This window comes from Panthera uncia, assembly GCF_023721935.1.
Source record: "Panthera uncia isolate 11264 chromosome C1 unlocalized genomic scaffold, Puncia_PCG_1.0 HiC_scaffold_3, whole genome shotgun sequence".
Taxonomy (NCBI): Eukaryota; Metazoa; Chordata; class Mammalia; order Carnivora; family Felidae; genus Panthera; species Panthera uncia.
Window position 1 is genome coordinate 26,463,699 of NW_026057584.1, and position 18,983 is coordinate 26,482,681.

The 18,983-nt window shown below is 38.4% G+C and overlaps 1 protein-coding gene across 6 annotated transcripts in view; it reads left to right on the forward strand.

Annotated features, from left to right (window-relative positions):
- Positions 1–15,802: 15,802 nt before the first annotated feature.
- Positions 15,803–18,983, forward strand: part of KANSL1L (KAT8 regulatory NSL complex subunit 1 like) — a 134,076-nt gene continuing 130,895 nt past the window's right edge. For all 6 annotated transcript variants that reach the window (XM_049614992.1, XM_049614995.1, XM_049614996.1 and 3 more), the window contains exon 1: positions 15,803–15,887. The gene's annotated coding sequence lies outside the window, so the exon portion shown is untranslated. The remainder of the gene's footprint in view (positions 15,888–18,983) is intronic.

The following is an 18,983-nucleotide window of genomic DNA, read 5'->3' on the forward strand; positions in this document are numbered from 1 at the left end:
TTATCTACTGGCACTTGGGCTTTTCAACAGATACCATCCCAGTTTAATTTATAGTAGAACACAGAATCATTTATCATCCTTTAGTTTCAATATATTGGTATATTTATAGATACCAAAACAGTGACTTTTATTTTGGAACAGTGTACTTTTAAAAATTTGTTTAACAAGTACATTGTGTCTTCTATAAGCTAAACTGTTAAAAATATGATGGCAGATGAAACTGGCAAGATCCCTGCTAATAAGTGAATAAACAAGTAAGTTACAATAAATTAAGTAAGAACTAAATAAAAACAACAAGATGCTTTCAAATCATGATAACTGCAATAACAAAGTAAACATTTAAAATAGGAAGGCAAGGGGGTATGTGGCTGGCTCGCAGAGTTGATAGAGCATGAGACTCTTGATCTCAGGGATATTAGTTCAAGCCCCATATTGTGTGTGGAGATTACTTAAAAATAAAATCTTTTAAAAAGTAAAATAAATAAAACAAAATAAGAAAGTGATGAAACATTTGATTTGACACTTAAAAGTAATTATCAAAAAACAAACCATTAATTTAATTTGTATTCTTCTAGAATTATTTCAGTACTTTTTTTTTCTTTTTACATATACTTGCAATACAGTGAATAAAGACAGTTTTAATGGAAACAAATAGATGTATTCTTGGTAAACTTAGAAAACCTAAACATTTTATTTGGTATTATTGGTATCAAACATTGTTTTTTTTAATGCAACCATTACAACTGGGTAGAGCAAAGGGAAGAGAAAATACTTTGATACCATTCTTTCCTAGAATTCCACACCTTTGGTTTGCTCTTGGATAGAAGTTTGTATGGTCCCAACCTGGAGTTCTTGTTTATATACCTTAAATACCAGGCAAAACAGGTTAAAATAAATTTTCACCTCCCTCCTATTACCAAGAAACCAGATTGGATTAGACAGATGGACCCCCCTCCTCCCAGCTCCTTTTCCTTCCTTTCTCAATCTTAATGAAACTAGATTTTAGGAACATCCATAGCATAAAAAGTAAATTGCCATAGTAAGAAAAGCCTACTATGTAGAGGTGCACAGACCTGAGTTTGAATAATGACTCTACTTTTTAGGAGACACTGGACCTTGGGTAAGTTCTTTTAACTTCTCAGGATTCTTTCAGGTGCAAATGACAAAAGAAACCTAATTTTTACTATTGTAAGCACAAATTCGAATGTGGTAGCTTAAAAGGATTGTGGAGTAGCTCATACAATGTAAAGAACTATAGGAACCAGGGTCTCAGAAAGCCTGGTTCTGGGGCTTAGAACTGCCAGCACTTACATTGCCTCCATTTATTTTACTTTTTTTTTTTTTTTTTTTTTTTTTTGCAAATTGGCCTAATGGACTCTGTAGAGAAATTTCATTACACGGTCTGTAAAAATGACCTTGGGCTTCTCTAGGCCTACAGCTTTCAGCACAATGTCATTATAAGGTAGGGGAAAGGTGCATTATGATTGACAGTCTCATCAGGAATACACAGACTAGGGGAAGCAGTTCCTGAAGCAGAGAGTGGTATCATCAAAAAAAAAGGGAACAGAAAAGTCGCTGGGCAGACCTAAATCATACACCACGCACAAAGCTATTACAGTCCACTAGAGCTGGGAATAGGTTTTAGTAATTTTTATACCTCAGAAAGGAAAAGGATTTGTAAGATAGGGTATCTTTTTGGAATGATGTCTAGGATGTTTTCTATCTATTCTAAGCCAGTTGTTTTCTTTGTCTTGTCAATTTCACTCTTGCTTTGGGCCCCTAAGAGAAGTATGTGTTGTATCCTGGGCTTAAAGCTGAAAGCAAAAAAAGGGAATACAGAATGTGTTTTTTAACCTTTCATGTAGTTTTCATTTCTTAAATAGCTAATCTTTGTATTTTGCTTGTGTGGCTTTCATTGTTGTCCCCTAGGGAGGGAATTTGTCATCTGTATATCACGCTGTGCTAAGTGCTCAAGAAATGATAAATAATAATAATGCTCAAAAGAACAGACTGGACCAACACAGCAAGAAAGCCACACTGTGTAAATAATTAATGAGAATCGGAAAGCCTGAGTAATTTTGGTTTTTAGCTGAGGTTTTTAGAATCATAATTATTGCTATAAAATTATTTTTGCCCTTTATTTCTTTGATAGTGTCGTTGAAAGTGGAAATATGTAAAAGAAGCTGTTTTGATTTGCTATTTTAAAATCTGACTGCAAATCTTTACTAATCTAGTAATTTTAGGAGTTCATTGTTCAAGATGAAAGAGTTCTAGGAGACTTTTTTTTTTCATATGTCAGTATTATTTTTGGCACACACAGCATTTATTTATTTGGAGTCATTGGAAAGATTTGACATTGAGATGAAAACCACCTGTAGGCCTATCATATCTTCTGCTTTATACTAACTGTGGAAAGGAAGTTCTACTCTCTTTTTGAAATCTCATTTTCTATTTTTAAGACAAATTACAGAAAACTTTAAACATACTAAAAAATAAAGATGGTATGATGAACCTCTAGCTTCAATATTTGCTAATGTACCTTCCCCACTTTTTTTCTCAATTTTTTTGAAATCACATCCCAGACTTAATCCTATTTCTCACACACAGACACACAGACACACACACACATGTATATTTCAGAATAAATATCTAACTGATGAAGATTTGTTTTTTACATAACCACAAGGCCATCATTATAATTAAAAACTTAAATTTAACTTCCAGTTCCAAATCAACATTAAAAGTGTTGTGGTTGGGACTCCTGGGTAGCTATTGATATGTTGACACCTGCTTAGGTTGTGACCTCCCTGTGGGTCCTGAGATGGAGCCCTGCATTGGGCTCTATGCTGAGTGTGGAATCTACTTGGGGTTCTCTCTCTCCCTCTCTCTCTCTCTCTGTCTCAAAATAAATAGATACAAATTAAACAGATTTTTTTTCTTGGTTGTATCAAGAATGCCTCTTGTAGTTGGTTTGTTCAAATCAGGATCTGAACAACGTCCACAAATTGCATTTTTCCTATTGTCTCTTAAATCTTATAACAATTCTCCCTTCTCTCTTGTTTCTGTCTTTTTAAATTTTACTTTGTAAATTAACATGTAGTAAATGTGCCTGTTTTTGGTACATATACCTACAGTAAAATTGCCTTTTTTGGTTCTCTGAATGTAACATGTAAATAGATTCATGCAAGCCCTACCACAGTTCCATTACCCCCCAAAAATACCTTGTATCCTTTATAGTCACACCTTCTCTTGTGCCTCTAACTCTCCTTCCCCCTTTACCACCAATCTGTTCTCTATTATGGTTTTGTTGTTTCAGGACTGTCATAAAAATGGAATCATACAGCATGTAACTTCTTGAGAATGGTTTCATTCTCTTAGCAAAATGAATTTAATGTTTATGCATGTTGTGTGAATAGGGTGTTCCTTTTTTTAGTGCTAAATAGTATGTCACTTTGTGGATGGGCTACAGTTTATTCATTCATTCATCTGCTTTACAACATTTTGGTTGCTGAGATTAAATACCCAGGAAAGGTATTGTTAGGTCATAAAGGTAATTGTATGTTTAACTTTCTAGAAAATGCCAAGCTGTTTTTCCAGAATACTTGAACCATTTTGCTCCCCACCAACAATGCAAGAGTTCCAGTTGCTCTGAATCTTCTATAGCACTGCATTTTTTATTTTAGTCATTCTAATAAGTATGCAGTGATATGGTACTGTGGCTTTAATTTGCATTCCCCTAATGCCTAATGATATTGAACAGCTTTTCGTAAGTACTGCCTTCCATATACCTTCTTTGGTGAATTTTCTGTTCAGGTCTTTTGCCCATTTTTTAGTTGGGTTGCTTGTTCTTAATATTAAACTTCAAGAATTCTTTATCTATTCTAATACTGTCAAGCACAAGGCAAAGCCAGGCTGACAGATTCAGCCAGTAAATAAACAATGAGCCCTTTTTTGACTAAATTTACTGTTTACACAGAGTTAAAAGATGAGTAGCTTAAAGGTATCCACTCTCTGTGGCCTTTGTGTGGGATGACACTGAAACAAAAGAAGCCAAAAGAAGCCAGATGACTATAGTAGGAATGAGGGGACACTCTCTTGCTGCAGATTCCATTCCATGATGGCTGCTCATTACTTTTATAGCTGTAGGTGTGCCTTACGGGTGACAAGGCAGAAAAACCTCATACCCCATAAGAACCTGAAACAATGAGGGCTGTCTGGGTAGATAGGGAAGCCATTGAGAAACAGCTTGTAGCAGCACCTCACAAGTCTCCCATGCTCTCGTGTTCCAGGGGGCTCACCAAGTATTCTGTGTGGAAATGTGCAAGGTCGTCAGTCTCTGGCTCTTCCTCAATGGATACAAGTCCTTTGTCGGATATGTGATTTGTAAATATTTTCTCTCTATCTGTAGCTAGTTCTCTCTCTCTTGTTTTTTAAGTTTATTTATTTATTTTTAAGAGAAAGAGAGAGGGAATGAGAGGGAGAGGGAGAGAAAGACAATCCCAAGCAGACTCTGCACTGCCAGCATGGAGCCTGAAGCGTGGCTCAAACCCACAAACTGTGAGATCATGACCTGAACCAAAACCAAGAGTCAGTTGCTTAACCAACTGAGCCACCCAGACACCCCTTGTAGCTAGTTCTGAAGTGGATGTTATAGAGCAAACATTTTTAATTTTGATGAATTTGGAAATTTTTTCTTCTATGGATCATGAATTTGGTATCATATGTAAGAACTTTTTGCTCAGATTCAAGTCATAAAGTTTTTCTCCTGTTTTCTTCTAAGAATTTTTTATTTTACATTGTTCATTTAGGTCTGTGTTCCATTTGGTAATTTTTATAAGATATGAGATTTATGTCATTACTTTTTTTTGCTTATAGATGTCTAATTCTTTCAGTACCATTTGTTGAAAATAATATCTTTTTTTTTCATTGGTTTTCCTTTGTACTTGTGTCAAAAATCAGTTGGCCATATTTGTCTGGGTTTATTTATGGACTCTGTTCAGTTTCATTGATCTATATATCTCCCTCTTTGTCTTGGTTGTAGTGGTTTTATGGAAAGTCTTACAATTCCAGATAATGGGATTCCTCTAACTTTCTTCTTCTTTTTCAAAATTGTTTTGGCTGTTCTAATCCTCTTACCTTTCCATACAAATTTTTCAATCTTTGTATCTACAAAAAAAAATCCTTTTAGGGTTTTGGATTGGAATTATAGTAAATCTATAAATCACTTTGGAGGGAATTGCCACTTTTACTATGTTGGATTTTACAATTCATGAATGGGAATTTGGGAATGTTTTAATTTATTTAGATCTTCTTTGATTTATTTCTTTTTTCTAAAGTTTATTTATTTATTTTGAGAGAGAGAGAGAGCATGTGAGCAGGGGAGGGGCAGAAAGAGAGAGAGAGAGAGAGAGAGAGAGAGAGAGAGAGAGAGAGTATTGTAAGCAGGCTCTGCACTGTCAGCACAGAGCCAGACACAGGGCTTGAACTCACAAACCATGATGTCATGACCTGAGCTGAAATCAAGAGTCAGATGCTTAACCAACTGAGCCACCAGGTGCCCCTTCTTTGATTTATTTCTAAAACATTTTGTAGTTTTCAACATGGAGATTCTGAATGTGTTTTGTTGTTTTTTGACTTTGCATCTGCTAAAGTCATCTATGAAGTCCAGAGTGTTGTGTTTTGTTTTGTTTTGTTTTGCAGATTCCTTGGGATTTTCTATATAGACAATAATGTCATTCATGAATAGGGACAGTTTTATTTCTTTTTAACCTGTGTATCTTTTATTATTTTTTTCTTTCGTTTTTTTTTCTTCTCTCTTTTGTTTCTTCTCTCTTTCTTCCCCCCTCCCTCCTTTCATTTCTTTCTTTCTTTTTCTCTTATTGTACTTATTAGGACTTCCTCTACAACATTGCATAGGAGTTGTGAAAATGTACCTCCTTGTTTGTTTCTGATCTTAGGAGGAAAGCATTCAGGCTTTCACATTAAATGCAGATTTTCTTTAAGTAGATTTTTAGTAGATACCCTTGATCGGGTTTGAGAGGTTTTATAGTATTCCTAATTTGATGAGAGTTTTTTACATTAATGGATATCAAATTCTGTCAAATGCTTTTCTACATCAATTGATATGATCATATAATTTTTCTTCCTTGGATTATTAATATAAATTACATTGATTGTATTTTAAGTATTGAACCAACCTTGCATTCTGGGATAAACCCCATACGGTCATTGTGTGTTATGATTTTTATATATTGCTTGGTTCTATTTGATATATTTACTGGGGATTTTTGCATCTATCTTTAGCTGTAATTTTCTTTTCTTGAACTGTCTTTGCCTGGTTTTGCTCTCACAATAATGCTAACCTCAAAAAATGAATTGAGAATTATTTTTCCTCCATGCCATCGATTTGTTGGGGAAAAAAAAGCCTAGTCATTTGTTTTGTAAAATATCCACCATTATTGATTTACCTGACTGATCTTTCATGGTGATTTTTAACTTATCCCTTTATTCCCTATGTTTACTATACACTGGTAGAGCTAAAGGCTTGATTAGATTCAGTCTCAATATTTTTGCCCAGAAAACTTAGTAAACGGTGCTGTGAATATTCTATTGCGTTGTGCCAGAAGACACATAATATCTAGTTGTCTCACTTTTAGAGATACTGAGATTGATCAGTGGATTAAGATAGTATTACTCTGATATTTCCATGAAATTCCCTGTCAACATTTTACCTAATGGCTTTAACATTCATTAGGTATGTTAGGTAGGTAAAGGATGGTTTTCTAATTTTTAACTCCTTTTGCATTAATGAACTTTCATTAAGAAGAATTTTCATCAATTTTTTGTTTAGTCTGTGTGTGCTTTGAGTTGTCTAGGAACCAGAAGTGGAGACACAAGTGCAAGAGGTTTTTTGAGAGGTAACATCTGTGAAAGACAAAAATGGAAGGAAGTCAGTGGGAAAGGAGAAAAGAGCCTTAGACCATGAAGCAGATCTGACGAAGTCTTGCACAGCCCAGTGAGGAGCTCTGGAGTTAAGACTCTTTATTAGAAGAGTCCCACATTTGTCTTAAATGGTCAGCCCCTTGTTCTTCTTCCCTGCTCAGTCATTGTCCAGCGACTGCCTGGAAAGAGCCTGGCCTCAGCTCAAAAGCTAATGTGGATCCTGTGGTGCTAACAGCTAGAGGCTCAGTTAACCGTATTCCCTACAACAAAGTGGCAAGTTCTTTCCTGAAGGGAGATCTGAGAATTGCACCTCCGTGGCTGCCATATCCTGAAATAGAATTTGTAAGTTAAAGCCAAATAAATTCTTGATTTTTGTTTTCCTTTTATCAGTTTTTAGAGTATGAGTGGGTGTCCCAAGAACCTCCAATGATAATGGCTTCAATAAGAACTCAGGGATTTTGGAAATGTTGATGTATTTTAGTTAATTACAATCATTATTCTTTCTGATGTGTGAATTGTTTCATCTTAGGCCAGTAAGAGTTTCTGCAAGTTTGTTCCTATTTTTTTTTCTTTTTTATTATAAAAAATGTCAAACATGTACAAAAGTCCGGAGAACAATAAAATAAAGCACCATGTATACATCACCCAACTTTGACAATTATCAACTCATGACTAATCTTTAGTCACCTTGTAGCACTATATAGCCCCTACTGTCATGGATTCTTTATTTTTTTAAGTTTATTTATGTGTTCTGAGAGAGACAGAGAGTGTGTGAGTGGGACGGGGGCAGAGAGAGAGGGAGAATCCCAAGCAGGCTCTGTGCTGTCAGTGTGCAGAGCCTGATGCGGGGCTGAACTCATGAAACTGCAAGATCAAGGCCTGAGCTGAAACCAAGAGCTGGCTGTTTAACCGACTGAGCCACTAAGGTACCTCTGTCATGGATTATTTTAAAACAAATACCAGGGGCGCCTGGGTGGCTCAGTCATCAGCTCAGGTCATGATCTCTTGGTCTGTGAGTTCGAGCCCTGCGTCAGGCTCTGTGTGGTTAGTTCAGAGCCTGGAGCTTGCTTCAGATTCTGTCTCCCTCTCTCTCTGCCCCTCCTCTGCTCACTCTGTCTCTATCAAAAAATGAATAAACAGTAAAAAAAAAAATTAAAAAAACAAACAAATACCAGGCATCATGTAATGCTGAATCATTTTGACATGACCTTGTTATTTCTGATAGTGTGCTTGCTGTCTGGCACAACAAAATTTCCCATACAAATTCTGTACTTAGAGCTGAATTTAGCCATTTTTCCAAATATCCCTAGTTTATTTTAGCGACGTCTTTCTAGTTCTAAACTACTACCAAATTTATTTATTTATTTATTTATTTATTCATTCATTCATTCATTCATTCATTTGATAGAGAGCGCAAGTGAGTGAAGGGCAGAGAGAGGGAGAAAGAGAGAGAAGGAGACAGGCAGGGCTCACCAAAAGCAGGGCTCAAACTCACAAACCGTGAGATTATGACCTTAGCCAAAGTCAGATGTTTAACCAACTGAGCTACCCAGGCATTTTTTTTTAACTTCTGTTTAATAAAAATATCTTGAATATATTATGATTGCTAAAAATTGTACTTTTTCTTCAGTCTTGTCCTTAAATATAAATTCAACATAAGTTTATCAAGAGATAGTATGTTCCATTTTACAGTAGAAATTTAGATTGATAGAATGTTTTCTGCTGCAAGAAACAGAAAACCCAAATCAAATTTGACTTAAAAAATGTAAGAAGGGCTCATGAAACTGGAAACCTCAGAGACAGGGCAGACTCCAAACAGGTTGACCAAACACCTTAGTTTTGTCACTAAGGACCCACTTTACTAGTTTCTTTTCATCTCTGTGTTCTGTCATTTATAGTATAGGCCTCATTTTAAAAGTGGCTCCTCTAATGGTCATGGGATGGTCTTTATTATTCATGTCTAGAGTGAAAGAATGCACTTTTGCCCAGCATTTTGGCCATAAGAGCTGAAATTTAGTCTCATGGAGCTAGTTTTAGTCACATGCCCACCTTTGAGCCAATGACTGTGCCAAGGGAAATGAAATGCATTAATTGACCCAAGCCAATTTGGGCCCACTTTGAAGCGTAGTGGTAGGAGCAGATTCACTCAGAGTACATCAGCTTGGTGGAGGGCTGGAAACCAGCATGAAAATCAGGAGAATGTTAGGAAAAGGAAATTGTGGGATAGAAACCAAATAGGCAACTAACACATACCTGCTATAATAACCACAAACTAGGGGCTCCCAGGCGGCTCAGTCGGTTAAACGTCTGACTTCGGTCAGGTCATGATCTCACAGTTTGTGAGTACAAGCCCTGCATTGGGCTCTCTGCTATCAGCACAGAGCCAGCTTTGGATCCTCTGTCCCCCACCCTCTTCTCTGCCCCTCCCCACTTGTTCCCACTCTGTCTCTCTGTCTCTCTCTATCTCTCTCTCAAATAAATATTTTTTAAGTCTCTGAAAAAAAAAAAACCCAAAAAACTACAAACTTGCCTTGAAGATTGTCACATCTCAAATGAGACAATGTCTCATTTGTTGGTGCCATTTAAGAATTTTTTGATGGGACTTTATTAGTAGAGTTTTAATATTCATCCATGCACAAGTCTCCTTTCTGGGCACGTGAGAAATTTATATTTCCTGGTTATCTTGCAATTGGGCAGAGCCATGTGACTAGTCCTTGCCAATGAATTTTGGATACAAGGGATGTGTGTGTCTTACCCTGTGGCAGCACTTGTAGAAGTGATGAAGTGACAGAAGATCAAAGCATGGAATACAGATCCAACATATGGCAGAAAAGGGCTCTGGATAGTTGCCTGTACCTGCAACAGACTTGTGTGAGATAGAAACAAACTTTTTTTTGGTCTCAAATCATTGACTTGGGTGTTTTTCATTACTGCTTCCTAACCTGACCCATCTTGACAAATACAAATTTCATATGTTCTTACAATTGACATGTAACTGAGGAAATAGAACTAATACAATAGAAATGTAACACTAGTGATCCCAAGAAATACCATGATGTTCAGATTTCATGTGAAATGAATCAGAATGTTGGGATAGTTTTTTGAATGTGGTGATGTCTGACCAGCATTTCCAGATACACTTCTTTAGTGAAGCACCTATGAGATTAGTGTTCTGAAAACAAAGCTTTTATCATTTCACTTACTTATACAATAATCTTCAATGGTTCCACTGTTACTGAACTTTATATTCCTTACTTAGTGTCTTGCCTCGAAGCCTTCTACATTTTGGTCCTAACCTACTTTTACAGACGGATGCACCATTATTCTTTCTAATTTCATCAGTGTGTTCATCATTCTCAACACTCCTGGACACAGCCACAGAGCCTGAAAAGGGAATGTAGTTCAAAAAATTTCTTTAGGTGTTTTTGTTTGTTTGTTTGATATCCTTTCAACCCCTAGCAGCTTGCTACATTTAGCAGCTCAAGTTTTACACATTTTGCTTTGCGAATTGGTGGAAACCATTGACTAACCAACATCTATTCTCCCTTTCTTTCTAAGTGATCCTATATTATTCCTAATAATCCATGCATTATTGGAGGTAACAATGTGTTCAACTTTAGTTGTATTTGTTAGTCTCTCTTGCAACTAGATATATCCACAAGAACAAACTGTAGAATTGTGGAGAGGGACGTCAGAAGAGGAAGAGAGAGACTTAAAAGCTCTGTTTCCCTTGCGTCCTTTTCCTATCTGCTGCCTGGTAAGTGGATATGGTGGCTGGAGTGTTGGTGGCATGGTCTCAGGAGCCATCTGGGACCATGAAGTTACTTTGAGAATGAAGTCAAGACTGAGAATGGCAGAAGAGAATAATAGAAAGCAGCCTGGGTCCTTGGTGACCTTGTGGAGTTTCTATATCAGCTTGGGGCTACCTACCTTTAAACTTTTTTTTTTTCCAATGTTGCATTAACTCTTAAGGTGCATCATTATATGCATTATTAAGAAAGCCCATTACCAGTCAAACTGATATAATGAATTCTTATTGCACCAGCACTGAGGTTATTTCAATTTCAGAAATGTTAAATTGTAACAAAAAAACGTGTTTCAGAATCAGCAAAATATAACAGAGATAATCAACTCTTTTGCTTACAGTGGTCATTATTTTGGGCTTTTGGATACATTTCATATGGATTATCTGCATCCTAACAATACAGACTGATTTTTAATTTTTCTGCCTGCATTTTGGACTCAATGCTCCTTCAAATTTCTGAGTTGACTTCAAGCAGAGTCCTTGTTTTAAAAATCAAGTTTATTGAAGTATAATTCTCAGACATTGGCATGTACCTGTTTTAAGTATGTTTTGATGAGTTTTGACAAATGCATGCACCCATTTAACTTCCAAAATGGTCAAATTATAGAATATTTCCAACACCCTTTATACTTATCCTGGCCAATTCCCCCTACCCCAGGCCTAAGCAACTGCTTTCTGTCATGATAGGTTAAATTTGAATTTTCTAGAGCTTTATATAAATGGAATCATAAAATATTTACTCTCTTTTGAGTCTGGCTTCTTTCATTCAGCATACTGTTTGAGACTCATCTATGTTGTTCTGTATATCAATATATTTTTTTTCTTTTTTATTGCCGAGCAATATTTCATTATATGGATGTACCACCATTTTTTAACTTTTTAGCAGGTGATGGTTCTTAGGGTTGTCTCCAGTTTGGGGCTATTGTGAATAAAGTTGCTATCTGTATACATGAAGAGTCATTTTTTATTCCCCTACAGGCATGGGCCAGTTCTGGCCACTCTTGTATCCTGCCCTGGTTCTAAGAATCTTATAGCTCTGGCTACGTAGCCCTGCCCTTTGTCTGCTTGTTGTTGACACTGACTAGTTTGAGGTAAATCTATCCTGAATAGGAGTTATCATCTATTAGCCCTGCTACTTCTCCTATCCCACTCTGTAAACATGACCGTAAAACGAAGGAATTAAATATACTAGCATATAAAAGTGGAGAACACTTGCCCTGGGCATGGAAATTTTTGGAATAAATCGTACAGGCTTTCAAATTAGCTTTCTGTTCCATGAGAGGTAGTGGGGAAGAGACTCTGGATTTGGAGCTGGGCAGGTCTGTCTTCACATCCCACATTGGCCATACCTTATTAACCTCACTGAGTTGCTTCCCCCCTCCCCACACACACCCCAACCTGGAAATTGAATATAAAACTCATTTTGCAAAATGTGAGAATTAAATGCATGCATGCATTCAACAAATATGTATTGGAAACCTACATGTGCTGGGCCCTGCCTAGGATCTGGGGATACAGCAGTGAGCAAAACAGTAAAAGTTCGTGACCTCATGGAGTTTACATTCTACCCAGAGAGACAAGACAATGAAAAACAAAAGAATCAAAATCAGTGTTGTTAGATGGTGGAAGGTACCATGGGGAAAAATAGAACAGGGAAGAGAGAAAAGGATGCACTTGTAACTCCTCCTTGACTGTGTCCTGCTTGAGACTAGAATATGATCTTTTTCCTGTATCACTAGCATTTATCATAATGTCAGCTGTATATTAAATGCTGCACACATGTTTCCTGAATGAAAAGAGTGACAGAATAAAAACCAGTGTTGAGGAGAGAAGTTTATCTCATGAAATCATTGTAATACTGCTTACCTGGACACTTTTATGTGCTTCTAGACAGGTAATAATTATGTCAGCAAGAATGGTGCCCTTCCCTTCTCCTTGTTCTTGCTGGATTCTGTAAGTCTCCTAGCCATCGTTATATTTTTTCTTAGAAATCAGAATGTCTTTAATGTACCCTCTTTATAATAATATATCCTTGCTAAAAAAAAATTAACTATGTGCATTTTTCAGGATTTGCAGAATAAGGAATACGGAAAACAGTTTGAGAAATGGTTCAATATGTCAGCTTTCATATTAAAGAGCTTTGGTAGTCTACATTTCTGGAAAATCATCATGCATATGCTACAAATATTAGAGTATTTAGAGTAATGTCCAGTGTCAATAGATAATGTGCTTAATATTCGGTTAAGTGGGGCAAAAAAACCCACAAACAACTGTGTGCAATATCATCTCATACATATAAAGTACAGCAGGATTTACAGATGACTGTGCTTTTCTTCTTTGGGCTTTTCTACATTTTTTATTTTTACTTTTTAATATTTTTTTTAATGTTTATTTATTTTTGAGAGGGAGAGACAGAGAGACAGAGTGCTTGTTGGGGGAGGGGCAGAGAGAGAGGGAGACACAGAATCAGAAGCAGGCTCCAGGCTCCATCTGAGCTGTCAGTACAGAGCCTGACATGAGGCTGGAACTCATGAACTATGAGATCATGACCTGAGCTGAAGTTGAACACTTAAGCGAGTGAGCCACGCTGGCGCCCCTTGGTTTTTCTACATTTTTTTAGACCAAACCTGTATTATTAATCACTTCCTACCCCCCCCCAAATTTCTATTATTTTTGAAGGTTCAAGAACTGAATATGAAAGAAATGAGAACTTCTATTTGAATGATGGCTTTGATTGAAATATTTATTTAAGGTCTACAAATTTGGCAGGCTGTAGGACTGACCACAAGATAGAAGATTTAACCTGGAGTATTGGAAATAGCCTATCTTCGGGTTGTTTGATGAACAAACTAGATAATGTATGTAAAAACGCCTTCTGAATTATAACTTGTTTAATTACAAAGCTTAATGCCTGTACCATCCTCTACAAATTCCACCAGGGCAGGAACTTTGTTTATGGCCATATCTCCAATACCCATCACAAAACATGTGTGCAATAAACATTTAGTAAGTACATGAATACTTTGTTTTTGTAAATGATCATTATTTCATAAAAGAAAACTGTATCCTCCACTCATTTGAATGCACTACAATTCCTTCAGGTTAAAATCTGAATTCCTGCTATTCAAGATTTACTCAGTCTAGTTGACGTGTACTTTTCAAGGCCAATGATATCATAAACACAACCTCTACTCAAAGATACTATCTCCTGATTGAGGTCTTCTCTCTTCTCTGCCCAAAGTCTTTAAAAATATCCAGCTCAAATTAAAATTTTCCTTTGAACTACCTCAACACTCATTTGACTTCTCAGACTGTTAATTAAAAAATAAAACATTTAGGGGCACCTGGGTGGCTCAGTTGGTTAGGCTTCCAACTCTTGGTTTTGGCCAAAATCAGATACCACTGTTTCCTGAGTTTGAGCCCCACACTGGGCTCTGTGCTGGTGGCTCGGAGTCGGCTTGAGATTCTCTTTCTCTCCCTCTCTGTCTGCCCCTCCCCCATTCACTCTCTCTCTTTCAAAAATAAACTCAAAAAATAAATAAAACACTTCAATGTCTTATTTTTGCATTTCTGTCCAAAAGGACAAGGACAACCTTTTGAATATAGTAAATATCCAATAAGTCATTATTGATTTAACTATTTTCATAACACACTATTCGCTTACAATTTTTATTCCAGTGAAGGTAAATCAATTTCCTGAAACTCTTCCCTTACCCCATATGAAGGTGCAATTATTGTCATGAACAATTTTCAGAAAGCATTCTCTGCTATAAATGCAGCTTGTCATAGAAAGTATTGCAGTAACGGCCCAATCCACTAGAAAAATCGAGAACGAGGCAGTTATTTTCTAATTCCAGTAATCTGTGTTATGCCTTACCCTTTGTTGTAACTCCAATTCCTTGGACTCCCCCCTCCCCCTGCCATGATCTTATCCAATTAATAAGGTTGAAATAATGCCATTTGTCTTTTTGGAGCTAAAATTCTAGTGTGCTTTATTCCCTAAATCTTTTTATGTGTAAATTAGGCGCTTAAGAAAACCTGTAGTACATCATCTAAGGAGTTAGATTTTAAAAAGTTTATTTAAAAAAAAAAAAAAGTGCGCGTGTGGGGAAATGTCCGGGTGTAGTTTAGTTGTGAGTGGAGCGGTGGGCCAGGTGCAACTCTCAGAAACGTTTTTATGTGTCCCTGGCCAACTATCTCCACACAAAACCCGGTTTATTTATTTGCGCTACTGCGGTACAGAGCTAACTCTACCGCCACTCAAACTAGCTTTGTGCAGATTTAAAAATGCTTGAGCGAGCGGCTCCTGAGTTTTACCATAAAACGACCCAGCTGGATCCAGGACAGTTTTGTCACCCTATTTCAGGGCCTCTCGAGGGTCGTACAGAATTAGGACTTTGGATTTGAGCGCAGAGCGTGTATACAAGCAAACGCAAGGAGATTTATAGATTTGGCAACTGTGACAAAGCTTTAAAACTTGCCCCTCAAGTCGCAACACGGGATGATCGGGACGCCAGGAGCCGGCGCAGCCCCAGCGCGGGCGGTAGGGCGTCATGCAGCCCGACTTTCCCTTCGATTTGCTTTTCCTGTCACGGTGGTACAGAAATAGCAAAGCAAGGGCGGGAAGTCGCCCGCCCGTATTTTCGGTGCGTGTGTGCGCGCGCGCGCGTGCCTGTTTCCCGCTGGCAAGGGAACAGGCAAGAAGCGAGAACGACCCGGAACCCGCCCCCGGGGAGCCGCCGTACCTCTGCACCAGGGCTCGGGCGTTGCGCTTCAGCCACTTCCAGAACGCTCCAAGTCGCTTATGCAGGCCCCGCCCCTTGCCGGGGTTTCCCCGCCACCCGCGCTCATTTGCATGGCGCTTCCCCTCCCCCGCTGCCATTGGCTGGCGTCGCGCCCCGCCCACTGCCCCTCCGCCACGGCAGGGTTCCGTCCCCGAGCCGCCCGGAGCTGCGGGCAGCGGGCGGACTGTTAAACCGCGGCGGCGGCGGCCGGGGCGGGAGCGGGGCGCGCTCTGGAGACGAGTCAGCGGCGCCCCGGGTGGGGGGAGGCGGGCGGGCAGCTAGAGATCACCTCAGCAGCCCCCACCACGGCCGGACCGAAGGTGCGGCGGCGGAGGGGAGCCAGGGCGCCCCAGCAGGCGAGTGGCCGGCGTCTCAGCGGCGGGCTGAGGGGGGTGGGTCTCCTCTGCCGGGGACGGCGGCAGCGCGGGGAGGGGAGAGCGGAGAAGACCGCCGGGTGGACTTGCGGGCCCGGCAGCCGAACGGCAGCCCCTTCGCCCCCCGAATTCTCTGGGCTGTTGGACTCTGGGTCCCGGCACAGGATCGCGCTCTAGGGCAGGGGTCGGACCGCAGCCAAATTTAAACGGCTAAACCTAACAGCCTTGGCAGAAGCTGAGGGGAGGGGAGAGAAGGAGTGAAGGGAGGGGTGGGGGCGGACCTAGGCGCGGTCACGTGGGGGCAGGGGAGGGGCTTGGCAGGCCTCCCTTTTGTTTTGGCTGGCGCGTGCGCAGAAGGCAGAACACGTGGTTTCCTGGGCCCGCCCCTTGATTTAGCGGCCGCTCCTCTGCGGGTGCGGTTGTGGTGTCGGCTGTTTTGGGAGAGCTCTGAAGCGGAGCTGTGTTAGATGTGACCCTTGTTTTCTTTATTTTATACTTTGTTTCAGGCATACGTTGATTTGGTCTTTGGAATTAGATGGGGTGGAGAGGAATCTAAAGAATTATTAAGGAATGGTGTTGCCAAGTTTGTGTTGCTTCTAGGTGTTCTGAAGGGACCGACGTTGCTGGAAAATTTGAGGATATGTGGTGATTGGTAGCTAGAAATACAAAGCTGTTTTCTAGTAATTAAAGAAGAGGCTAGCTTTGCATACAAGAGGGAAGGCACTGGATGGACCCTCTTGTAATGCTTTCTTAACTTCGAGAGAATTAGTGTTTGTTTGGTTCCCTGCCCGGCAGATCCACTCCACCCTTTACCTCGGATCAGCTGTGAGGCGCGGCGCGGGGAGGTGGGGGGTTTTGGCGATTTCTTATTATTTTTTTTAACTGAGGGAAGCACATTCCTTTTTGATTCCCCAAACTTTAGTCAGCTGGTGAGGTTTAAGAGGGTAACTTATTTCGTCTTAATTCAGTTTGCTTAACTTGGTGCTGAGTTTGGGTCGGTAGGAATGTTTTTAAAATGCAGGATTGGGGTAGTTTTGTTACCTACCAATTAAACGTAAGAGATATTTACCAGTACTGCAGACAAAACTGGCGGTGTTTTTTGACTAGGTAAAAGAGGCTTTAAAAATAATTCAATATTGGAGAAAAACTTGGTATTCTGGAATGTAGATTACTTGAGAAAGAGGTTTAGCGTCGAGTGGTTTCTGCTGTTTCCAATTTTTAACTAGCTGTTTCCTTGGGCAAGTCACAACCCCTCTGATCTCAATGTTTGTTTCGTCTTGCAGATAGTTTCATAATATCCCTACTTTAAGAGATTGTTATGATAATTAAATACTTTCTGTTAGTAAAAATCTTCACCAAGCATTACAAATACAGAAATTGCTAAGGAATACGGTTTTATAGCAAAAGTCAGGTTTTTTTTTTTTTTTTAATCCAGCATACTGGAAGAGTATAAACGGTGAATGAATCATGAAATAGGATATATTTGAATATCTTTAATACCTGTTGTAACTATTATTTTTGATTCTTCTCCACTTTGCTCCTATTTACTCAGATCAGCGTCAAGGTTGCCACCATTTTTCTGTAGTTTTAACCTAGGTAATCATTATTTCTCTTCCCCAGCCCTTCTAGGGTTTCACATGATTTTTAAAAAATCCAGGCCAGTTCTATCACATTTATTTTTTACATTTATTTTTTGTGCGTCATACGTGCCATTTCTAAATAGCAATTGCTTACTTAATCTTATTATAAAATAATTTGGAAAATAAAGATGAGTGCAACTAAGAAAAATACAATTTGTGTTTCTCTCTAATTATGCCTATTTGTGTATTTTCCCTATAACTGGGTTCATGTGTTATTTTCATTTAACTCTACCTCGTAAACGTTCCGATGTCATTAGTCTTTGAAAAGTTATTTTTAGTTGCTTAAAATTATATCATGTAACTATCATATTTAAAATTTTTCCTATTGGCAGATGTTTGGGATGTTTCTGATGTTTTGCTAAAGTGTAAACTTCACTACAGAGAATCACCTTTTACATAAACCTTTGAAAAATTTTCCCCCCTTAGGTTTGTAAAAGAGAAATTACTAGGTCAGAGTCTGTGTGTGTGTGTGTGTGTGTGTGTGTGTGTGTGTGTGTGTTTAAGGCTCTTGAACATCACCAAACTACCTTCCAGAATGTTGTAACTAGTATGACACAGTGTATCTAGTATATGAGCCAACCTCACATTATATCTTTTTTTCCTCTTCTAGTTATTAGTATTGAAACAAAAAATCTTGCTTTAATTTGCATTAAATTTTTTTTCCACTGATGTTTTGTTACCCATATATTTTATTTTCCTAACTTGTAAGCTGCTGGAAGGAGAAGAGTGTATTTCATATTTGACATTCTGCTAATCACAAAGTGGGTGATCAGTGAATACTTGCCATTTGGCTATTAATATTTACCTTTTTGACCTCTGGAAGATTAGGAAGTGATGTCTTGCCTTTTTTGTCTTATTGAGTTTACCAGTACATTGTTGGCAACATACTGTCATTGTGATTGATTCATTAGAGTACTCCCTTCATGTGGGGGACTCACTGCTCTTCTCAGAGATGTCTACTGAAAGGTCCATTGACTTCTCATTGTTCAACTGCTACATTATCCAAGAGCTCCATCCAGTTTTTATGCCATTTATCACAATGACTTAAACTATTTCATTTCCTTTATTCATTTATCTATCTTGTATAGAATTCACTTACAAATTTCATTTTGATCATTCTAGTTTCACAGGTAGCCTTTACTGGGTTATTATTATTTTTTTAAAGCCTAATGTCTAAAGTTTCTTTGTTTTATTCACATTGTTCTTGATAGTCCACCAATTATTGCCTATAACATATTTTACTGCCTTTAACCTACATAAACTTTATATGTATCTGTACTTTTTATTTTCCTTTATTCAGTTATTTTCCTCTCATGTCCTTTGGCATTTGTCTATACTGTATTAGATTGTGAAGGAGGCAGAAATCTGTTTCTTTTGGTTTTAGAATTGTGTTTAGGATTGTTTACTAGTTGACTTCCTCAAGTTAAAAACTGCAAGG